Consider the following 23246-nt stretch of genomic DNA (forward strand, 5'->3'; position numbering starts at 1 on the left):
AGAATCAGTAGGCGTTGTGCTATTCCTAGATAATTGGGCAGATACTAATTGGCCGTGTTGAGAGTGGGCTTTTTGTTCGTCTGATCCGGTGTTAGCTGGTTTTTCCAAGTTATCAGTTGTGTAGCTCATTTCATTGGGGTTTTGACTTAAAGTTTTTTCTTCTTCCCCGGGTTGTAATTTGCTTTGCTCAGTAATGGTAGATCGGCTAAAGAGTTGCGTAAATCCTTCGCGTTTTGAGCAGAGCTTGTGTTTCCTGCCTTTGCGTTTTTTAGCACGCCTCTGTTTCGCGTTAAATTTTAGATCGATGTTATCTTCATCTATGGTGTCCATCGGTAGAGGGCTCATTAGTCCCATGTCATTGCCCGCTATGCTTTTGGTTAGGTCATTCCTTTTAGCTTGTGCTTGTGCGCCTGTGCTCATCAGTTCAATCTTTCTTACGACTTCTGGAACTTCACCAGTTTTTCCTTTTTCAATCACTTCTGTTTGTGTAGAGAGAGCAATTTTGGTGTCTTTGGTTTTTGGGTGACCCTGTATCTCACTGCCCAGCGTGGTGTTTTGCTGGGCAGGTCTTTTGAGCTGTGTGCACAGGTCTGTCAATAGTGTTGGGAGGATGGATAGCTTATCAATGATTGGGCCGCATCTGCACCCACTGCTGGTACTCCTGTTTGCGTCTTGTAGATGATCCAATTTGCTCTAGAGAAGCGTGTTTAACGTACCCAGATTCCCGTCTATGGCGACCACAAACTCGGCTAAAGTGTCTAATAATGTTAGTTGGGTGTCCATTTTCTCCGATTGGTAGTGTAGCGCATCCACCAAGAGTTGTACTGTGTTTAGGAGGCTAGGCCAAGCGCTTTCCTGTCCAGAATGTTTTAGAATTTTTTCTTGGCTTGCGGGTGGCCCCTTACAGTTTGCTACTCCTTCTAATGTGCCTGTTTCCGCTTGATTTAGCTGCGTGCCTTCAGTTCTCATGGACCGTATATCTGAAGCCGACCTGCTTCTGTTATGGTGTTGAAGATATGCAGCTATAAGTTCTTCCCATTCCTCCTTCCCCAAATAAGATGATATTTCTATCACATCTGACGCTGGGCTCACTTGCCTTTCCACATAGCTATGAGTCCTTTCCGTCTTCTTATCTCCTGCCTCTTGTTTTTTGCAAGAAGTGTCCAGGACTATCAGGGATAAATTCTTCTCTTCCTCACGATCAATTCCAGCATCCTTCTTGTTTTTGAGTTCCCCAATGCGGCTTATGGCCTCTGGCTTTGTTCTGTTCCTCATACTATTGCCCTCGGCGTTGTCTCTGATGCTGTATCTGCTATCGTGTGGTGTTCTTGGTGACCTATCCTCTGCAATGTTTGGCCAGTGTACTTGGATTAGCATGGTGTCTATTGTCAGTTTCCTCCCTGTTATGGCTCCCGCAGATGCGGTCTTTCGCCCTGCCTGGCAGTTATTAGGCTGGGGTGTTGATGTTGTTTGAAGTGAGGTTATAGGCATTGTGCTGTTCTTTCCTTTGCTCTTATCCTTGTCCTGTAGGGACTGTGTGCCACTAAACTGATAGGGCAGGGGTAGCTGAGATGGTTCAAGGGGCGATTGTAATCCTGAGACGAGGATTGATTTATTTTTTGCTCCTTTCTGTATTGACCATGTGGTTGCTTTTTGAGTTGTTTAAAGCAGGCTTGTCCGATGTTATGTCAATTAAGGAGCTCTGTGTCGTGGGCTTAAGTTTGGCTGGCGGAGACTCTTTGGTATCCTCAGGTGACTTGGTTTTTTGTTTGCACTTTTTTGCTCCTCCTTTGCTTGTTGGGCCTCCTCGAACCCTTCCTGATCTCATTTTGGGGCCTTGGTCCCTTAGTTGCGAGTTGGAGGATAGGTTGAAGGGTGTCAAGCGAGACCAAGCGGACAAATCCCCTTTATGTGACCTGTTGGTGCTGTTTGCACAGGTTTTCCAGCTTTGACCCCCGTATGAATGTCAGCACCAACAAGCCCCCAAAAGGCGCCCCGCGAATGAACTGGGACTGAAGATGAAGTGTAACCAGTGAAGCCCAATCTCCTCTTGTGGCTTAATGGACTGGTGGTTCAGGCGCTGGTTTTCACACCCCTTTGTTGCAAGAATTTTTTCTTGCCCTCCAGCTCCCAAACAACCCAGACTATCCGTCCACTAGCCCGCCGCCCTGCCCTGCCCTTCTTGGCTAGCGGCCACCCGCCGCCGATGCAGAGAATGGCGCTAGGTTTAGGGCAATCTGTAAGATGGACAGCATCGGCAAACCGGCAAGACGGCAAAGGGGCAAAGGGGCGGGAGGTGGGCTATGGGCAATGGGCAGGAGACCGAGTGGGAGTTCAATTAGCAAGCAGTTTGCAAGCAAAGCGGTAGTCGCTGTGAAGACAGAGAGTCCAGAAAGTCCTGGGGGTCAATAATAACCGCAACAGTTCAATAGTTCAGTAGTACAATAATGCTAAGGGCTCACCTCCGGATAGCTAACCGCTGTCTAGGCAGCTGACTGGCTGGCAGTGTGAGTGTAACAGAGGCTGGATGTAAGCGGCAAGCAAGTCTCACCCTTTCTCAATCTCTCTCCCAAGCCGCTCAGCCTCTCAGCCGCGTGGCTCCGACGTGAAGCAGGGGATCAGGGCGGGGTCAGGAGCTTCCGTAGTCCACAGTCCGCTCTGCTCCCGGTTTCCCGGCTCCCGGATCACTTGTCCCCCCGCTTGTCTCCCCGCTGTGCTCCACTGCTCAACTGCTCAACCCCGCAGGAAGAAAGCGAGCGGGAGCTGTTTTCCCTGCAGCTCCCCGCAGTTTCCCTGCACGGTCTCGGCAAACAAATGTCCACGGGCAGCCTGGACCATCCGAACAGCTCACGGCTCACTGCACAGCTGACCAATGGCTCCTGGCGACAGCAACACCAGGGGCCAAGGTTACTTCATTGAGTGTCATCAGAGCTTCAGATCTATTGTGCGTACAGATCTGGGCTGCATTTCATAGGTCGTCCGCAGACCTACTATCCACTACATGCCCATTGCTCTAATATTGTGGACTAATTCCACTGACTGAAAGTGGCTTATGGGGAGCTTCCATATTAGATGACAATTGGACCATTGGACCTCCCCCCCCCCTCCCCTTCCGCTTCTCTATCTTCACCAGATAAAGTTGGAGTCCACAGAACTTTGCAGAAAGATTTTAAACAGGGGGTCACCTTAATGTGAAGGGGCAAGATGTTTTTACCTCTACCTTGCGGACTCTTCCCAGACAGTTTTGCCGTTTTTCCTAGTTTCCCAGACTTTTCCACTAAAATCTACCTAACTGTAGATAATTGTGTCTTTGGTTGACGGGATTTGTAACTTTCCTAAATCAACAGTCACAAACCTTGTCATGGTGAATCACAAAAAGTCACTTAATTAACCTGTGCTTAACCCTCTGGTAGCTTGGCACAAAAGCAGGCAGGCTTAACTTAGAGGCAATGTGTAAAGAATGTATGCAAAAGGTAGTAAAGTGAAAACACAACACAAGAAAAATCACACAATAATTTAATAAAATAGAGATAATTGTAATAAATAAAATGACACAAAAACAAATTAAATCTAATCAACAGAACCTGCGGTATGAATTTTTAAAATTTTTAGTGAAAACTAGTGCCACAGGATCAAAGGGCTAACCACAAACATCTAGTCACACGAAACCGGGGCAAAGTCGAAGGATATGACTGACCGCAGTGGAGTGTGGTCCAGATACACGAAGTGTATTGGGTTCAGACTCGGCTTACCTTTGGACATAGAAGAATCTTTGAAGAAAAATGTCTGAGAAGGTAAAATCCAGTGGGAGAAAGGCAGCCGGTGGTGTTCGTGGAGAAGGCATTATCGTTGGGGAACAACCGGACAGGTTGCGCAGGTGAAGATTTCTACATTCGGACGTAGTCACTTTTTTGAAAATCGAAAATCTTCAGTGGGGCGATGCTTGATGCTGTAGCTGATTAGGGAACGTAGCGGGAGGTTGAAGTCATGCTAGTAGGCAAGGCAGGTCTCAAGGAGTAGGGCAGGCCTCTAAGGGTACATGGCAGTCCCATGGTAGAGGCAGGGCAGTGCTTTGAGGTAAAAAGCAAGCCTAAAGCAGCAGGGAGTCCTCTGAAGTACAATGGGGTACATGTTGTTTCACTTTACTAAGGACTTATAAGAAAATATGTGCCAATCAGGAACTGGTCAAGTTTACTATCTTCTAAGGAGTGAGCACAATTCCTATGGCACTGGGTAGCAGAGGTATAAAGCACAGAACTCTCAGGGTAACAAAAAAACAATTTCAGCAAACAGGAGGCTTCCCCGCCACAGAGACTTCACTGGTGGTCCCATGATACAGTATAATAAAAAAAGGGGCGTTTCATCTACAATAATGTAAGAAGGAGTTCCAGCACTAGATAAGCTACTCATGCACAGCACTAGACCTGTGTTCACAGATTTATTGGTGGTGTCTAGGTCATGCCAGCCACTCCACGAGATCTGATGCTAAGCAAGGATCACAGGGAAACAGTGGCCAGTGCAACAGACACCCTAATGGAATGACTGTACAAATAATACAGTCTATGTTACTGAACCCTATGCCAGCCAGCTTAGAGTAATATCCAAGTTGCTTTACTTCACATATGGCAAGAAATGCAATACATATAGGTAAATTATGGGGGGAGGAACTGAGGAAAATAACTGTTTCCTACTGCAAAGCTTTGTTAACTTACATATAAATATACTGATTCAACAAGGGGACTGAAGACGTGCCCTAAAGTAACCATGTTAAAAATTAAAAACCATTAAAATAAACCGAAGATGAGTCATTTACTAGATCAAACTCTATAACTGACTTTCTTAATAAATGAACACCAGCGGCTGGCCTTCAAGGGGTTTTAGATGCTTGTGTTTCATGCAAGTCATGTTAATTGAGTCTATTCACTAGAGCATTATTCAATACATAAGGTAGTACTTCTGTAGCACTACTTCAGATACTCACAAATACAATTTGTTAAGGGATAGGCAGACATCTACATCTAAGCCTCTCCTGTCCCTTAGGTGAAGAGTTTTCTACCATAAGTGGGGAGAATTCCGCATTTGAAGATATTTGCTTTTTTGGTGTAAATGTGAGAGGGACAACATAGAACCTCTGGAAAGTAGAGGATATCTACTACAAAATGAGAGGAGCAAAGGAAAAATTAAGGAGGCACACGGAGGGATATACTTTTGGTTGTTCTGGGGTTCTGGTGGAACGTAGAATCTTGGGAGATGGTTCTGATGTTACCAGTTGCTCCATGACATGGAGGCCATTAAACTACTGAACCACTTACCTGGGCTCTGTCTTTTTAGTGGCCAAGAGGATGGGATGGGCTGATGAAATGAGTGAGTGAGTGATGAGCACTAGACACGTTCCATCAATGTACGTGACTGGATCGAGTTAAAAAACCTATCCATGTACACATGGGGTTGTCTCATTTTTCGTCTCCGGTCCGTGTCAGGGAAGTCCTGTGACAAGTGTATAATAGTAGCGCCCATGCGCTAAATGGTATATGTGTTTTTTTAATGCACTTAAAGTTTGTATTTATTTATTCACCATCTTTGTTTTATTATGTGTTTTATTGTTCCATTTATTTATATTATATGGTATATTAGAATGCATTATTTTCAATATATATGCAAGGGGGAGTGTTGAGTTGTTCTGGCGGGATGTGGAATCTTGGGTGGTGGTGCTCATGTAGCCAGTTGCTGCCTGACTTGGAGGCCAGTGGTTGTGTATCATGAAACTACTGAACCACTTACCTGGCCTCCGTTTTTCAACATGCAAACACAAGAATACACCGCCAGTGGTTGTGTATCATGAAACTACTGAACCACTTACTTGGGCTCCGTCTTTCAACATGCACACACAAGGATACACCTACAAACTGGTAGGTCTGTTGCTATTCACCAGAGTGACCACCTACATCTTCTCCAGTAGTACTATAGCAGACTGTCCCTGTATATAAAATTAATTTACAATAATATAACATAAAAATACTTTAACTAACAATTTAACAAACCTTTTTTTATTTTTCCGAACATATTAGCATAGGAATATCGCTGCACGGACTGTTGAGTCTCTCTCTAATAAATTATAGGCACATGTAAAAAAAAAAAGTCTATTTAGTTTAAAATGATTAGTAATGGGTCCCCAGGGGCACTTGGCAAAGCCAATGTCCCCCTGGGGTATTTCGCGCGAGGGACGACCTCACGCGGCCTGATTGGGTGGTGGGAGGGGCTAGGTCCAAGTGAAGGGAGGGGAGGGAGGGTTTGACGTCACTCTGAGCGAGTGAGAAGAGCGGTGGTGTCGTGTTTGACAGGAGCAGCTGTGAGGTATTCCTGTCAGCGCTGTCACACGTTCTGTGAGCTGTTTTTCGACGATTTTCCTGTCAGTAATTGAAGAATGGCGGCTGAGGATATTGCCATAGAGGCAGTTAGAGCATTAATGGCTGTGGGACGGAGTGATTTGCTGAGACCTGGCGCTGTGGTAGATACCTCAGTGGCGGTGAAGCGTCCTCGTCGCCTAGCAGCGGAGGGAGTGTCGAGAGCTGTGGCCGCCTGTCAGCCTGTTCACAGTAATGTTTCTGAGGAGGAAGGTGGCGTGAAGGTGCCGGCAGCGAGAGCCAGGAGAGCGCGTTCTGTGAGCAGAGGAGGTCGGGGTAAGAAACTTCCACCCCTGCGCTCGTCTTCGGCCCCAAGTGCGTTGCGGGAGGGCCGTAAGTTGGTCACTACACCGGCCAGACGACGGGCCGGCAGGCGCGGAGGCAATGCCGGTGGCGTTTTTGATATGCGCGTGTCGCATTTTCAGCTGGCTGAAGGAGATGCTGACAGGGCTTTCGAGGAACATATGGCCACTGCGTCACAGGAGTCTGGAGGGGCCCGGTCACGACCCGGCATGAAAGTTTTGTCAGACATGCTCAAGAGGTCTGACGGCCCGTCGGCGAGCGGCAAGAGAATTGAAATAGCACCAGAATTAGATGCTGACAGGCAGAGACAGACTTTGGTGGACTATTCCAGCGATAGCGAGTCCGAAGAATATGCTCTGTCAGGAGTTGATGAAGGCGACGATGGCAGGGGCGATTAACCTGACGCTGAGGAGCAGCTCCAACGGGATGAGTTTATGGACTGCCAGGATATTATTGTCCCTCAGTCTAGAGGCCCCCCTAAGCATTTTCTTGATGAGGATGTTCATGTCAATGTAACATATGATTCTCAATTTCCACAGGAGCAGCAGCTGAAGGGGGATGTGATGTGGAAGCCTCGAGTTAGGCAATTCAGGAGCGGGAGGTGGGGGGACATGGGTGGCAGGGGCGGGGGCAGGCAAATCAAGGAGGCCGCTGCATTGTTTCCAGACGCCAGGCCTCCGCCTGGGCGTCCTGAGGTAGCTTTTGACGCGGGGTCTGCGACTCCGCAAGGTCAATGGGTGTGGGTGGAGCACACGGAGCTGCCAGTGCCAAAAAGGTCTGGCACCTCGGCTTCACGAACAGCGGGTAAGTATGTCATAGGTCCTCGCTCGAGCGGCGAGTACCTCACGGAGGCTGCTGGTCTAGTGACGGATGAGCAGTTCTTTTTCTCTCAGTCAGCGCCGCAGAGCGCGGTAATTGGGGGAGGGGTTGGTTCAAGAAGCGGTTATGATGCGGATTTCATACCTGCGACTGGGCGCTTTTCACGGAGGCCTGAGTCAGAGGTTCAAAGTCGGTTTATTAACTTAGCGTCTGGCACTAGGCCAGGTACAAGTTTTGCTATATCGGAAAATGAAAATCAGTTTAATGGTGATGATGGTGAATCCGATAAAGAAAATGAGTATTTTTCAAGAGGTGGGTTGTCTCATGAAGGCAGGGAGGGGGCTGGGAGGGGGGTGAGACGAATAACTTCTGCCAGTGTGTTTCAGAGTTCTGGAGCGGTTCTCTCACCGGCACGTGGGCAGATTGGACATCATCAGCGTGATGGTCTGGAAGACTTTCGTCAACGGGCTGCGCAGTTACCAGCAGGTAAGACAGACTGGTGGGCTGCTTGGACACGGCCGTTGGCAGGTGGTACAGGTGTGGCGCCTGCTGAGGGTGGGCATGAGTTGGCGGTTGGGGGTGAAGGTTTGGTGTCAAAACATGGGGAATGCCCACAGTCTACGTCAGGGCAAGGGGGGAGGACGGATAAAGAAGAAAGGGGGAGCCCCAGGTCATCGGTTACTAGTTCAGAGTGAGACTCCGAGATTAAGCGGCGCGAAACTGCCTTATATGGGGGTATCGATGCCTTTGGGTATACATTTGTCAACCAGAACTAGGCAGCGTATCTGGAACCATGATTACGTGGATGTTTTCCGGCTACTACATAGGGATTTACAGGCAAGGGAAGGTTCCAAGGAGGAGGAAGCTGTTTAGTCCCGTCGCCCAAAGTGCCGAAAACGATTGAAAATTGGACAGCGGCGTTCCTTATTTATGCCAGCGTGTATTGCGAACGTTACCCTGAGAGGGCGGTTTCGCTGTTTAAATACATAGATGTCATTAGAAGGGCGCATTTGCAGGCAGGGGGATATGCTTGGCTAAACTACGACGAGGAGTTTAGGGCGAGAATGAGTTTATTTAACGATAAGCCATGGGGGGAGGTTGATCAGGAGTTGTGGTTACAGTGGTTGTCGGGTCATTCATCTGCTAACACGATCCATACGGCAAGTGGGTTGCCGATTCCTTACCGGCCCTTTTCTCAGCGTCCCGCCACAATGGGGGCGGGTAGTGTCGGACGTGGTCAGTTGCCCACAACCGGAGCATGTTGGAGCTTTAATAGAGGTTCCTGTGTGCGCCAGTATTGTAAATTCAAGCACGAATGCGCTCAGTGCGGTGGCAGACATGCCATCTTTCAGTGCTTTCCCAACCAGCATTCCGGAGAGCATGGTAGAGGTCAGAGGGGGGGGGCGAGGATGAGTGCCGCCTCTTATGCCAAAAGGCGCCTACCCCAATTAGATTGCAGGCCATGTTGAGTTCGTTGGAGAGGTATCCGGATGTGGAAGGAGCGGCCAAGTTATTTTGGGGGTTTCGGCTCGGCTTTAGGATTGGCTACCAAGGCCCCAGAGTCTTGCGATGGGCTGATAATCTCAGGTCCGCAAAGGAGATGGCTTCAGTGGTGAGGGCGAAGTTGCGGAAGGAATTGGATTTGGGGAGAATAGTTGGCCCTTTCGCGGTTTGCCCTTTGCCCAATTTAATTGTGTCGCCCCTTGGTGTTATCCCTAAGAAAGCGCAAGGCGAGTTCCGCCTGATACATCATTTGTCTTGGCCGGAAGGGCAGTCAATGAACGACTTCATCTCCACCACTGACTCTGCAGTGTCATATTCGTCAGGGGATGACGCGTTGGAATTGGTACGTAAGGCCGGGGTGGGAGTTGACCTTGCTAAATGTGACATTCAGGCTGCCTTCCGCCTTTTGCCTATTCATCCGGTGGATTTCGAGTTGCTGGTATTTTGACGGCGAGTACTACGTGGATCGTGTGTTACCCATGGGCTGTGCTATCTCTTGCTCACTTTTCAAAACCTTCAGTACATTTCTGGAGTGGTGTGTAGTCCAGCGCTCAGATCATGTGGCGGTATGTCACTACTTGGACGATTTTTTGTTTGTGGGCAAAGCGGATACGGAACAGTGTGCTAGAGTTTTGGCATGTTTCCAGGCAGTGGACAAGGAGTTTGGTGTGCCTTTGGCTGAAGACAAGACAGAAGGTCCAACGTCCACGTTGACCTTTTTGGGTATAGAAATAGACACAAATGAAATGGTGGCTCGTTTGCCTCGAGCGAAAGTGCAGGAGATCAGGCTTTTTCTTCAGGAAGTTTTGGGGGCCAAGAAAGTGCAGTTGCAGCAAGTCCAGAGGCTTCTGGGATACTTGACTTTTGCATGTAGAGTTGTCAGGGCAGGCAGGACCTTTTGTAGGCGTCTGGGCTTTGCTATGGCGGGGGCGTCCTTGCCCCACCATCACATTCGTTTGACAACGAAAATTAAGGAGGACTTACGCATATGGTTGCGATTTTTGGATGAGTTCAATGGCGTGTCCGTCAATTTTGTGACGGAAGACACTGTCTGGCCGGTGCAAATATTCTCGGATGCGGCCGGGGCCATGGGTTTCGGATTGTTTTGGGAAGGCAGGTGGTGCGCGGAGCGATGGCCGGCAAGGTGGTTACAACAAGGTCGCAGCATCGCTTTTTTGGAATTCTTCCCCTTGTTGGTGGCGCTGCAAGTTTGGGGTGAGGAGTTCAGGGACCGCTGCGTGCTGTTCAATATTGATAACATGGCAGTGGTTAGCCTGGTTAATGGGCAGCGGGCCAAAGATGCGCGGGTGCTGCAATTGTTGCGGGCTTTCATGTTACGTGTTCTGCAGTTGAATATTGTTTTTAGAGCTCAACACATCCCTGGTGTCAACAATTCACTTGCCGACGCTTTGTCTCGTTGTCAGTGGCAGAGGTTTCGGGACTTGGCACCTGGAGCGGACCGATGCAGGACACCGATTCCGTCGAGCATGTGGGACCTGGGGAACTGAGAATGGCAGAGTTTGTTGAACAGTCATTAGCTGTCTCCACGCGACGCAGTTATCAGCTGGCATGGTCTGGTGTTTTGGGATATGCGGCACAGCGCGGCAGAAACGGTACAGCGGTGCAAAATGAAAAGTTTATCTGGGAGTTTGTGTTATATCTGATAGACAAAGGTTTGTCGCCATCAACCATTTCAGGCAAGTTGGCGGGAATTTCATTTTATAGTCAATTGTTTTTGGGGTGTGAGGTTCGAATGGGCTTCCGTTTACAAAAAATGTTAAAAGGTTTTGAGAGGTCTGTTTCGCAGGAGAAAAAGTTGAGAAATCCCATTACATTCGCATTGTTACAAGAATTGTTGGGCGTTCTGCCCGTCTGCTGTTATGATGAATGGGAATGGTCTCGATTCAGGTTATGTATGGAATGGTTGTTCTTTGGTGCATTTAGGATATCAGAATTATTGGGGTTGGGAAATCAAGCGGGACTCCAGTCATCTGATATCGAAATCCTGGGTAATGGAGTGTTGCAAATTACATTGAGGCAGTCAAAGACAGACCAGGCAGGGAATGGGATGTTGGTGCGTCTGGGTAGGAGCGGGGTTGGGAGTTGTTGTCCGGTGGGGGAGTGGGAGTCATTTGTTGAGTCCGCTGTCTTTCAAGAGGGCGGGATATTTTGCCATAAGAATAAAACACAATTGACTTGTTTCCAATTTTTAGCTGTTTTACGGAAGGCCTTGGTGTTGGCGGGGGAGAATCCTCAACGTTTTGGGACGCATTCTTTCAGAATCGGTGCAGCTACCGAAGCAGCGAGGTTGGGTTGGGGGAAAGAAGAGTTGCAGCGAATCGGGCGATGGAAATCTAATTGTTGCTTTAAATATGTCAGGTTGTAAATGTTTAAAAAAAAAAAAAGAGAGAGGGGTTTCGAGTTGGTTAATGTTCCTTTTTCCATCACAGGTCGAGTGGCGGATTTTCCTCGGAAAAAGAGGACCTGGATTGTCGGCCATTCAATAGTGAAATGGGCAGCGAACTTTGCTGAACAGCAGCTGTGTGGGAGAGGTCTGGGCTTGTATGGTAATGACCATGAGGTGATTTGGAAAGGTTTAGGGGGGATGAAATGGGGGGAGTTGTTCCCGGTTCTAAATAAAATGGCTGAGGTTTGGGGCATTCCAGACTTGCTGATCCTGCACTTAGGAGAAAACGATCTGGTTGACTGTTCTGGATTAGCTTTAATCAAGCAGATGAAACTTGATTTGGCGGTGATAAAAGACAGGTGGGAGGGGACCCGGGTAGTGTGGACGGAATTTTTGTACAGGAGCCAGTGGAAAGGAGCCAGGGTTCATGCGGCGGTGGAAAGGGCTCGCCGAAAAGTTAACAAGGCTTTGAAATCGTACTGTGTGGCGATGGGCATCACGGTCATTGCACATGAGCATTTTAACAATGAAATGTTGCATTTGTTGAGGAATGATGGGGTTCATCTCTCGCAGATGGGTCAGTCCTATTACCTGATGGAACTTAGAGACACTTTGGCCAATCTATGGTGTGTTGACTTGTGGTGTTCCAAACCAAAAAATTGATTGGACAAACAATAAAGGCAGTGTTTTCCTTCACAGGGAATTTCTTACAGTGACTGGAGCGGTCCATTTACGACTTGGGAGGAAGGTTTTTGGGTGGGGCAGGAAAACTCAGAGGTTTTCATGGGTGGCGTGTGTTAAGGGGATTGGATAATCTAGAGCGGATTCATCCTTTCTCTAAAGGGGAGGGCTTGGGAGGGTAGGTTGGGGAAGAGATGGAAAGAAGAAGGAAAACATACGGATGGTATGAAAACAAGTCATGGTTATTTGGAAATAAAGCATTGGAAATGGAAATGGTTTATATGGAAAAGGTTTGGAGAAAATAAAAGCAAAAGGTTTGTTTGGAAAAGTTTATGTTGCGGGTCTGTCTTTGGCTGTCCTGGTAATAAAGGTGACCTTTTATGCTATATTCAGAGTTGTGTGAGAGTCCTTATTTGCGCGATGGGTCCCCAGGGGCACTTGGCAAAGCCAATGTCCCCCTGGGGTATTTCGCGCGAGGGACGACCTCACGCGGCCTGATTGGGTGGTGGGAGGGGCTAGGTCCAAGTGAAGGGAGGGGAGGGAGGGTTTGACGTCACTCTGAGCGAGTGAGAGGAGCGGTGGTGTCGTGTTTGACCCACCCACCCACCCTGGTTGCACAAATCAAGGGTAGGGTGTTCTTGTCCACTGTCGCGTGTCACTGTTGTTATGTGTTTATTAAAAAAAAAAAAAGAAAACGAAAAGATAAGAAATAAATATATAAATAAGTACATGCATAAATATTTCTGATACATGACACATTGTCAGGATGTCACCTCAGGACACTATAGGCAGACTCTTTGGTTGTGTTGTCGGCGTGTGTTAAGGGGATTGGATAATCTAGAGCGGATTCATCCTTTCTCTAAGGGGGAGGGCTTGGGAGGGTAGGTTGGGGAAGAGATGGAAAGAAGAAGGAAAAAATACGGATGGTATGAAAACAAGTCATGATTATTTGGAAATAAAGCATTGGAAATGGAAATGGTTTATATGGAAAAGGTTTGGAGAAAATAAAAGCAAAAGGTTTGTTTGGAAAAGTTTATGTTGCGGGTCTGTCTTTGGCTGTCCTGGTAATAAAGGTGACCTTTTATGCTATATTCAGAGTTGTGTGAGAGTCCTTATTTGCGCGAAAATTCCTTTACGTTAAATATTAATGTACAGTATTTTTATATATTTATTTTAACTGTACAACTAAATAAAATGTAACAGCACTATTATATTAATTTGGAATTAAATCTTTAACTAATTTAAATATTTTAAATTCTATTAAACACAATTAATTGTGACGACATTGCAACCAAATCTCTCAAGCAGGTGAATCTCCCGTCAGTATGAACTGCTGGGTGAAGTCCAAGGGACGTTTACTTCTTGTAATCCTCCGCTACAATAAAAGTATCCACTCTCACTTTTGGTATGAGTCTGGACTACAACATTAAACTTCATACAAGGTATTCTTAGTTTTTCTACACATAACTGTCCAGGAAAAGACAGAAAAACATACCTATATTAAAGTCCCCGGCCACACCTGGCGACAGAAAAGAAGGACTAAGCATCTACTCCCTTATTTCCGCCCTCCCAATTTACTAAGCTTAACTGTCACTGTTTTCATTTTGCGGAGAGATAACACAGTCCATCTCGGAAGCTCCTCTTAAGTATAATTACGTCCGTTATTGCTTGAAATTTTATTTAGACACTAATGTATCTGAGAACGGATTCAAATAATCCTTTAATTACACCTTGCTTCACCTAAAATGTTCAGTGAGAGCGATTTTTTCACACGCTTTTATAATGTACGTTAGTGGATACTATTTTTGCAATATTTCACTACTGATAGGCATGCTTGTGCATTTTCGGCGTGAAAATAACCCCCTTCCAACATGGCTGCCTTATTTATGCTACATTGCCATCGGTCTGTGAAAGGTCCTGGGAGGCGGCAAGCGAAAGCAGGGAAGTATTATATATCCTGTGCCTGCAACAAGCAGATGTAGCCTGGTAAGTACAAGTGGTTCTTGGAAGGTCGGGAACACTTGTAATTGATCTAGTAGTCCTACGAAACGTTCTGCCTGTGCTTGGGACCGTTACTGCAGCTCTGTGTATTGCGAACTGTCACTTCTGAAAAAGTTTGATATTTCTGTGTCGAAGTGTTTGTTCCTAGTCCTTCAAATGGCGTTTGTCTGCCTAATGTTTTGGAGGTGGTGGGAAGCAAGTGCTTCGTGAATGCATACAATCAGTAAACTGGGTAATCCTGTCAAAAGGGCACTGTAAAGATCTCCTTCTTCCCTTAAATTCTATTACGAAGATTTAATTGTGATCCGCTGTCTGTAAAGAACTGGCTAATGAAAACTTTTGCTACCCTAGTGCATTGACCAGACCCCCCAGGATATAGCGGCATGGATTAGCAAATTTAGCGGCCGAAAAATAGAAATTTAGCGGCACAAATATGGAAAATTAGCGGCAATTTAGCAGCATTTTATTTGGTGGTTTTTCCTACAACAAACACAGATATCTTCTTCTTTTAGTTGTTTAACAACATGAAGCTATGTATTTTTGGTTTATTTACAATGTAGACACTTTGTTTGGCATCAAGGCTGCATATAGGGCATAAACTAATGAATAAATGCTCCAAAAGCAATACCCCAGGGCCCGCCGCACATTGGGCACGCTGCAGAATTACTTAGAGTAGTGGTGAGTGGAATAGTATTGTAGAGTGGCATAGAGTTGGCATTGAGTGTTGTAGAGTAGATTTTCCACCCAGAATGTGAAGTGTCTAGTACCACACATGCATAATTATGTGTGCCAGGGTGTGGTCACGAGCTAGCAGGGCTACAGCACGTTCATGAGAAATATATGCAAACATGTGTACCAGCTTCTACTTAGCAAGAAGATCTGTTAATGCAAGCGTTGGTTGAAATGTAACTCATCAACTGCACTGTGTGCATCTGCCAACATTAACCGAGGATGCTAGATTCGAGGCTCCCCACAAAAGCTCCATGTTTTACACAAGACATTTGTGATCTGGGATTTATTATGGTTAGTCAATTCCAAGCAGCTCCGACCGCTTAGCAAGACGCTTAGTACCAGGATAATGGAAGAAATACTGCTTACCCGCTCTTGCCTCTCACTATTCCTAATTGAATAATCATGTATCAAATCAATGTGTGTTTGATGAAGCCCATCATAAGGTAGCTTTGAATTCAGTGCAATCTTGAAAGCAATGTCACTAAGCCACTACATTTTGTGCAATCACACATCCGTGCTGGGGGAGCTATGCTCATACAGTCATGTGAGTTCCTAGCAACATCACAGCGGATTCAAATAAAAAAACTGAATTAAAACAACACTTTGAAATGTTTTCCATATTAAAATGAATATGTTTCAATAAAAATGACACAATGTAAATTGAATGTTATCATAACAAGTTTCCATAAATGTCCTTTCTTCTGAGATCGCAGCAACGCCCGACGGGTAAGCTAGTGTGCTATAAAAGGTATTCATCCAAAGTACACAGACATTGTAATTTCTTATTCTGGTAGCTCTGGAGGACTTGCCCTAAAGTCAACAATAGTTGTATGAAGTCCTTATATTATGGAGGTAGACCGCACAATTCACTAAATGTAATTATTTAATGTCCTTTATTCAGTCATTAAAGTATCACCTGTGTCATGGTGTCTTATTCAGAATACTTTACCACATTTATGTCAAAATGGGTACTCCGATTTCCAGAATCTTGTTAGGTTTCACATTCTTTTTAGCTTAACTCTATTTAGGTTTTGAAAAGCTTGACTGTGGTCACTAGAATTGTGTCTGGGCAGGACAGTGCTTTTTTGGTTTAAAAAAAAAAGTGCTAGTGCCCTTCTCAGAAAGCCACTGCAGCTTGCACCGCCCATTGCCACTAAAGCTCTACCAGATCCAATATAACTACAAACCATCACACTCTTCCAGGAGTGACAGTGGGTACTATCCCAGGCCACCCAAAGCTAAGAAAATGTCCTGGGCTAGAGGTGGTATAATTTTTTTTAATGTATATTGAATTATAAAATCCTGTTGATGTGCTCACCGTAGAAACAGCTAAACAGTGCCACCACGCGGTTTACTGTCATGTGTGCCATTATTGAGATTTAAGTGCCATTATCACGCACCAGTGAACACCTGCTCAAATTAAGCACTGCATGGAGGATCAAATTATGTGCAGAACTGACTAAATTATGTAGCAGATAAGACAAATTATGCGGTGCAATGCTGCACAAATTGTGGCAGCATTCCTTCATGATTTTGTTCTTTTTACAAATTAACGTGGTCTGGGCAAAGGTTTGATATCCTGAGTGTCAGTTTAGCATGTAAATACAGCAATTAGCAACTGAAAGGTGACTCGGTAAGTTTAAGAGGCTTGCCACTGCACAGAAACCCTCATGGCAGTGTTTTTAGGTACCTTTGAATCTCTAGCTGAAAAGGGCACTCTCTCAGTATAATTTTAGGTTTGTGACTAGGGGAAAAACAAACCATCAAACAAATATATACATTCATGCTTAACCTATCTATTTAATGAAGGTAGTCAATCCACAACGAGCACTGACCCAACTAAAGCATTTTAATTGCTTGTTAATAAATCCTTTTCAATTTCGTACATTTTATAGTTTCCTTCTTTTTTATCTGTTTCCCTCTTTTCAGAGTCGGGGAAGATAAGGCTCCAACAGAGTTGTAAAACATCGACTGTCGTGATCGCCCGTGATTAATTATTCCAGCCCTAGGCAGAGGGGTCAAAGAAGGGGTGAAACACAAAGCCTCATTAACAAGTGAAAGGTCTTTTAATGACCTGTGAAGTACTCGGGTGGGGCTGGCAGCTAAAAAACTGACTGTCTGTGTGTCCCCGGGAAGCTGCTGACACACACGAGTGGGGAGGGGCGCACAGCCAATAAAAGGCAGGCATTGTTTGTTTTGCTGTCTCCCGGTAGAGACACTTTTCTCTAAATATCGCGGCTAATATGGTCATTATCGCGGTAGTCTGCCGATTTCGCGATTTTTTAGTGAATCGCGAAATCGCGATAAACTGGAGGGTCTGATTGACAGGATGTAAGAGTTTAGTATACGTTGTTGCAAAATGTACTCGATATGCTTATTTCTTTGAAAGCTGAGTACCTAGTTCTGGGTTTTCATTAAACAAATACGTGCATTCTGAGAGTTGCGGTCTTTGCTTCACTTCACCCAGTTAGAGTGATATTCATAATGAAAATGATTTGTTGAAGGAAAGTCCATAACTCCGTATGTGGTGCGACAAGGACGCCCTAAATGTGGTAAATGCAACAAACAAAAATGATCCTGCCTGGAGGGGTGTTCTATTGTTTGCGATAGACTTAACTTCATGTATGCCAACATTTTAGAGCAGGTAAGTAGAAGATAAAAAAACAAGCATTGGCATAGCCAATAGGTCTCTCTTTTGGGACCTTATAAGTATTTAGTTATGCAGCACAATATCCTTGGTGCAACAACATCAACTGTTGCATGGCTAAACACTTTTAAGGTTCCAAAAGGCGAGACCTATTGGCATGTACAAAAATTCAAAGACCAATATAGAGCAAGTGCACTTAACAGCTACAAAATATTTTTCTAATCAGTCCTGACTCCAAGGTGGGCTCTATTACCGCTTAGTCATTCTTCCTAATCACACTCCTACAGCATGAACCCCACCGCCTGCACCATACAGAGAAACATTTTACACAATAAAACGAAACCACCAATCAGTGTTACTTCCAGAAGAACCACAGCAAGTAAAGAGGCTTCACCTCATCACTGTTCCCAAGTTTTACCAATTCCTGCTAGTGACAATCTGAAAGGGAGAGAAGGGGGGGAAGATAGGCCTCTAACAAGGAAGACCAGGACTCTGAGCAACGAAGATTAGCAGCAAGTGTGTCAATCCTAAACCCAAAAGGCTCGCATTTTAAAAGTGTGACTACGAGTATTCATAGTAGCACCCCAACTCACAGTTAATGGTGTCAAGTGGAGAAGCAGCACCCCGGACAATGGTTAGAAAGCAGGTGATTGATTGTGTGTCGCTGTCCTTATAGTAAAAACCAAGAGAATAAAGTAAAGAAGTCCAAGACGACCAAGGTGAACGTTTCAAAATTACTCCAGACAGGGGGGCATTTTGGAACAATCTGAAGAACCATGTACAAACAAAAGTAGTACACCCTTCTCAAGGTAAAAATGTTTTAGAGGCGCCATTATATACTGGCAGGAGGTTTTATTAGCTGAATGGTTATACGGGACGATCGATCAGTCACTTAAAAATATTGGCTTTTCAGATTAAGAGCACTTTGAATGATTAATGTGCACGGCAGGTTTACACATGATGGCGGCGTATTTCTAACCTTTCGGTTCATAAATGTACAAAGCGTTCTCTCATACGCTCGCTAACTATGGCCGATCTTCATTGAGCTTATTGAATAAAAGCAAAAAATTCAAAGCTAAGATTTCAATTCAACCTAACTAGTGCGTTTATGCTATTCTTCGCCGTCGACAAACCGCAAACTATGCAATCAGATTAAGCTTCTGGGTCCAGGTCTCAACTCTTATTTGTCCCACGTAGGCTATTTTCCATGTCTGCTGTAGTTTTCATTTTTAATTCCTTTGCACCCAGCCACTGTACAGCTGACACTGGTCATGTGCCAATATGGTTCTTAAAATTAGAATGTCATAAATCTAAGACCCTGCATGACTTTCGCTGCCCTCCTACAATACATACATCAGACTCCTGCATTATATTCGTAATACTTCGCTCAAAGCGTGTATCTCCGATTATATATAAATAACTGGATAACCGCTCCAGATCCAAAATTTCGATACAACGGAACGGATGTTATCACCCAAATCTTTGGCACTGATTTAATCTATTTACAAACATATAAAAGGGTTTACGGACATGTAGGATTAGAAGCTGTGATCGTAAAATTCGTCACAAGCTGCATTAACAATCTCAGACATCTTACTGTCCAAATTTTTCTCCCAAACAAAATGCCTAACAAAGGTATCGTGCTAGCCCAAACTGAATCCAAGCAGAACAGCTGCAAGTCTCTCCTTCCCATTATTCAATCTAAATCATACAAGGATGTGGTATTTACTTTAGAAACCAATCCCTAGCAGCGAACACAGAGTATCATAACTTCAGTGCAAGTTAGCAAGTTTCGAATTAGACTTTACAACAGTAAGTCAGTAGTTCTATGAAAGCGTGTAAAGCTCTCCTGGACTTACCGTTCTCAGCTGAGAATCACGGGCGGTTAAACCGGCTCCTTGTGGGGCAGGCAAAGGTCAAGGGAAGGGGGAGCTGGGGCGAACAGACACAAAAAGGGGAAACAAGCACACGTGCCTCGCGCTGAAAGTAAAAAAAAAAACAAGTTTGACGAGGAGAGGAGGAGGGGGCAGCAGGGGGAGGGTAGAGAGGAGGGGGCCTGCGCCTGTTTCCCTTGCGGGAGCGAGCAGGAACCATCTGTTAATTACAAACATGGGTTCAAAGCTCGCTCCCGCAAGGGAATCGCCACGAGTTGCCGTTGAAAGCAATGCAGTGCGTGCATGTTTTTGGCCCAAAAAGTGAATCGATTACTAAAGGTCTCCTAGCAGCGCATGGGCGCTTCGTAGGCGAGAACTAAAAATTGTAGGGAGAATGTATTTTCCCCATTAACTTAGATTGAAGCTGAGCCAATCTGCCTGAATCAGGTCTATTGACAGACAATCAGCATTTAAGTTTTGGCAGTTTAATGAGGTAGCGCAAACATAAACAGAGTTCTAAACTCCGATTTTTGTATGAACTATGTAAAACTGCTAAAAATTAAATGTCTAGACTTATCGCGCCCTCTAATCTCCTTCATCAAGATTTAAGGAGCCAAGTGTTCTTGCTCAGGATATATATTTCTGATCTCCAGCTGCCTTGTTTCCAGCAGATCATCATGATTCGGCAATTCAAATCGGGTTTCTGTTCTGCTTGAAGGAGTCGAAAGGCGGGAGACTAGCCTTGAAATCGGTAGTCTCCCACCTGAATCTCTAGGGTTGGCGTTTTTGTTACTTATATAAACAAGACCAAGATATGCACATGTCTAGTCTCAGAGTAGAATGGCACAGGGCTGGAAAATTACAGACTAGAATGCATCTCAAGGTAGTTCCACTGGCTGACATTGATTCATGCTTTCCTTTCATAACTTTGTTATTTTGGTAGTAAAGGTGTCATGGTGTAATGGGCATGCAGAGTACTGGAACTGACTACTTCAAAGAGGACAAGAATTAGATTTGCATGAACACTGAAGTCTTCCATCACCCCATGAATATGATTTTTCCAATGAAAGGCCGAAAGATTGAATGGGCATGCACACTATACTATTTCCCCACTTTGAATGTAATTTCCTTTGTAGAAGAATACAATAAAAAGCCTTTACTTTCCATTTACACATCCATCCGTTATGCTTTCTTATAAAACATTTGTGCTCGAATGAGCCTACGTGGCAACCTTTTAGAGCAGGAAAGTGGGATGTTTTGAAAATATAATAGGGAGGATGTATTCCCATTGAATTATGTTGAAACAGAGGCAATTTCAGGTGTGAGAAAGCCAAAATAAAGCCATTTATGGCTTCCAAAATAGGTAGCTTCCAACCTGAATTGGTGACTATTGGCATCTATGAGTGAGGGTTCAAACATAGAAATGTAGAACGTGATTGCATATACTGCTAGTTCCAGATGGTTTGCCAATTTTATGTAAATTTTTGATATGCATGATTTTGTTTACTCAGTGCTATTGGTCCCAATGATGCCACTTTGCAACCTTCAGGCATGTTAAGATGCTTTCCCCATCATCTGGGTGATGTACCCAATCTCTATGGATCTAAGAGCTTTAGTGAGTGAGAACCACTTAGGAGGAGGCCAAATGCTCCCTAAATTCCCTAAAGTGATCATTCATGCCAAGTAAAAATAATTGTGCTGTTCTGTATTTTCTCAGTTTATACCTTTCCCATAGTTGTTATGAATGTCTACTAGCTAGAGTAGGAAAACAGTGCATCACATTTGTAAAAGCGTGAATTATTTATTGGGATGCATGGTAGTTCACCACAATAAAGTCACTACCAACCTTTTAGGTCCAGGCAAAGGTTTCAATAATATAAACTCAACCACTGGCAGCTATGACACAGCACAGACAGGCTTATCTTAGAAAAAAAGTGTAAAGCAATTAGAAGCACAAAACGATTCAATAGTCAGAATTAAAAAAAACACTCCAATTTAGAATCATAGAGTAAAAGTCAAAAAACAAAATGACTCCAAAACGGCAAACATCCAATAAGGAGGACCAGAGATATATAAGTTGTAGAATCTTTAAGGAAAAATAGCACTAAGCCTCAATGTAGGAACTGGTTCTTTCTGCAGTGTAACCCCCCAAACCTTTTGCCTTCCTCCCATTTGTGCTGAATCTGGTTTTATTGGCTTTAGGACTCTGAGCATGTTACCACTGCTAACCAGTGCTAAAGTTCATGTGCTCTCTGCTTAAAACATGGTAACACTGGTGTATCCACAATTGGTTAATTTACTTATAATGAATGAATCAGCATTTCTTAAGTCTGTGGCTACCTAAGGCATCCCAGCTTTGACAGCAGTACATTCAAGAACCCCAAACTGCATTAGAGAAACAATAAGGTTCTAATTTGCTTTCGAAAGGTCAGATGGTTAGCCTCAAGACAGATCTGGAGGGGAAGGCAGTTCCATAACTTGGCGACATTATAAGAAAAAAGACGTCTCCTACTTCTTGACTTTCTTTTTAAAAAAAAATTGAAAACCTTTATTTATAAACAGGGTGCACACAGCTATTCAGCCGAACATCCGGGAAGCACGGCAGCAGGATTAGAGACCAGAACTGTTTCAGTACACACGAATCTTTGCACAGGATAAATGAGGTTAATTTAAAATTTTTAAAACAGGATATTTATCATTAGAAGGAATGAATTTCAATATAATAACAAAAAGGGCAGAAAACTAGAAAGAAAGGAGGGATCAGTCACAGAATCTAGATCATAGAAAACAATCGGGCGTGTGAGCAAGCAAATCCAACATACCTATCGGCATCTTTGAGGCGGGCAATCAGTATACGCATGTAATCAAACACTAAGCACTCCCGGCTATTGCCCGTACATGGAGAGGCATAACGAGGAACATTTATAAGCGAAACCCACAGTCCAACGTCGAGAGTGAAGTAGTGTGGCTCACTGGTTAGAGGCGGCAGACCCGAGAGCAGAGGACGGCCCGGGACCAGGGTTCGATTCCCGGCGCGGCAGGTTTCTGGACCAGGGTCAGCGGACTCCATAATTCTCTCGCCTCGGTGCCCACTCTGATCAGCGATCACACTCGGCAACTCTGGGCATTAGCTTGCCTCATCTTCACTAACGGCCCCACCAGACCGACGGGGATGCCTGGTCTCACCCTGGAGATACCCATTAAGGGACCATCTCTCAGGGAAGCCAGGAAGGGTTTCGCAGCGGTCGAAGCGCCTTGGGACCCTACGGGTAAGTAGTGCGCTATATAAATGCCTATACATTTACATTCAAAATCAGGTAATTTACTGTACCGATCCCAGAAAGAAAGAAAAAGAGCAGACTATCCAGTTAAACTAAGAAGAAAAAAGAGGCCATAGAAACAAGAAACGGAAAAACAATAATACCCCATCTCCCCCCCCCCACCCTGCACCCCTGCAGATGGCTACGGCCTACCCCTCTAGCAGAGTGCCTATCGCCCAGCTTCCAAAAACCCGAAATATAGCAAGAAAAGGGAAATATATAAAGATAGAAAAAGGAAAAAATAAGAAAAGGAAAAAAGGCGGAGGAGGAGACAAATCACATTTGCCCTCGGTCCCCTTACCCCCCCTGCGACGCACAGCCCCAGTCCTAAGCCTAGCGATTATATAAGCAAGTTATTGAAAATAAAACCCAGGGAAGGCGTCCAACACCGCCCCACCACCCGTAGGCAACAAAATGGCGGATCCCCCGAACTTCACGCACCCCCAAAGTCGAGATCTACAGCAGTCTCACCCTTGACCCCTTCGAATGTTCACAGTAAGTTCAGCCAACTGCACCAGCACGTATCCCGGAAAAATCAAAGTCCCTGCCAGTCTG

The 23246-nt window shown here is 45.1% G+C and overlaps 1 protein-coding gene across 1 annotated transcript in view; it reads left to right on the forward strand.

Annotated features, from left to right (window-relative positions):
* Positions 1 to 14047: 14047 nt before the first annotated feature.
* Positions 14048 to 23246, forward strand: part of CCDC82 (coiled-coil domain containing 82) — a 149692-nt gene continuing 140493 nt past the window's right edge. The window contains exon 1 of the mRNA XM_086935291.1: positions 14048 to 14103. The gene's annotated coding sequence lies outside the window, so the exon portion shown is untranslated. The remainder of the gene's footprint in view (positions 14104 to 23246) is intronic.

Source organism: Lissotriton vulgaris, chromosome 8, assembly GCF_964263255.1.
Source record: "Lissotriton vulgaris chromosome 8, aLisVul1.2, whole genome shotgun sequence".
Lineage (NCBI taxonomy): Eukaryota > Metazoa > Chordata > Amphibia > Caudata > Salamandridae > Lissotriton > Lissotriton vulgaris.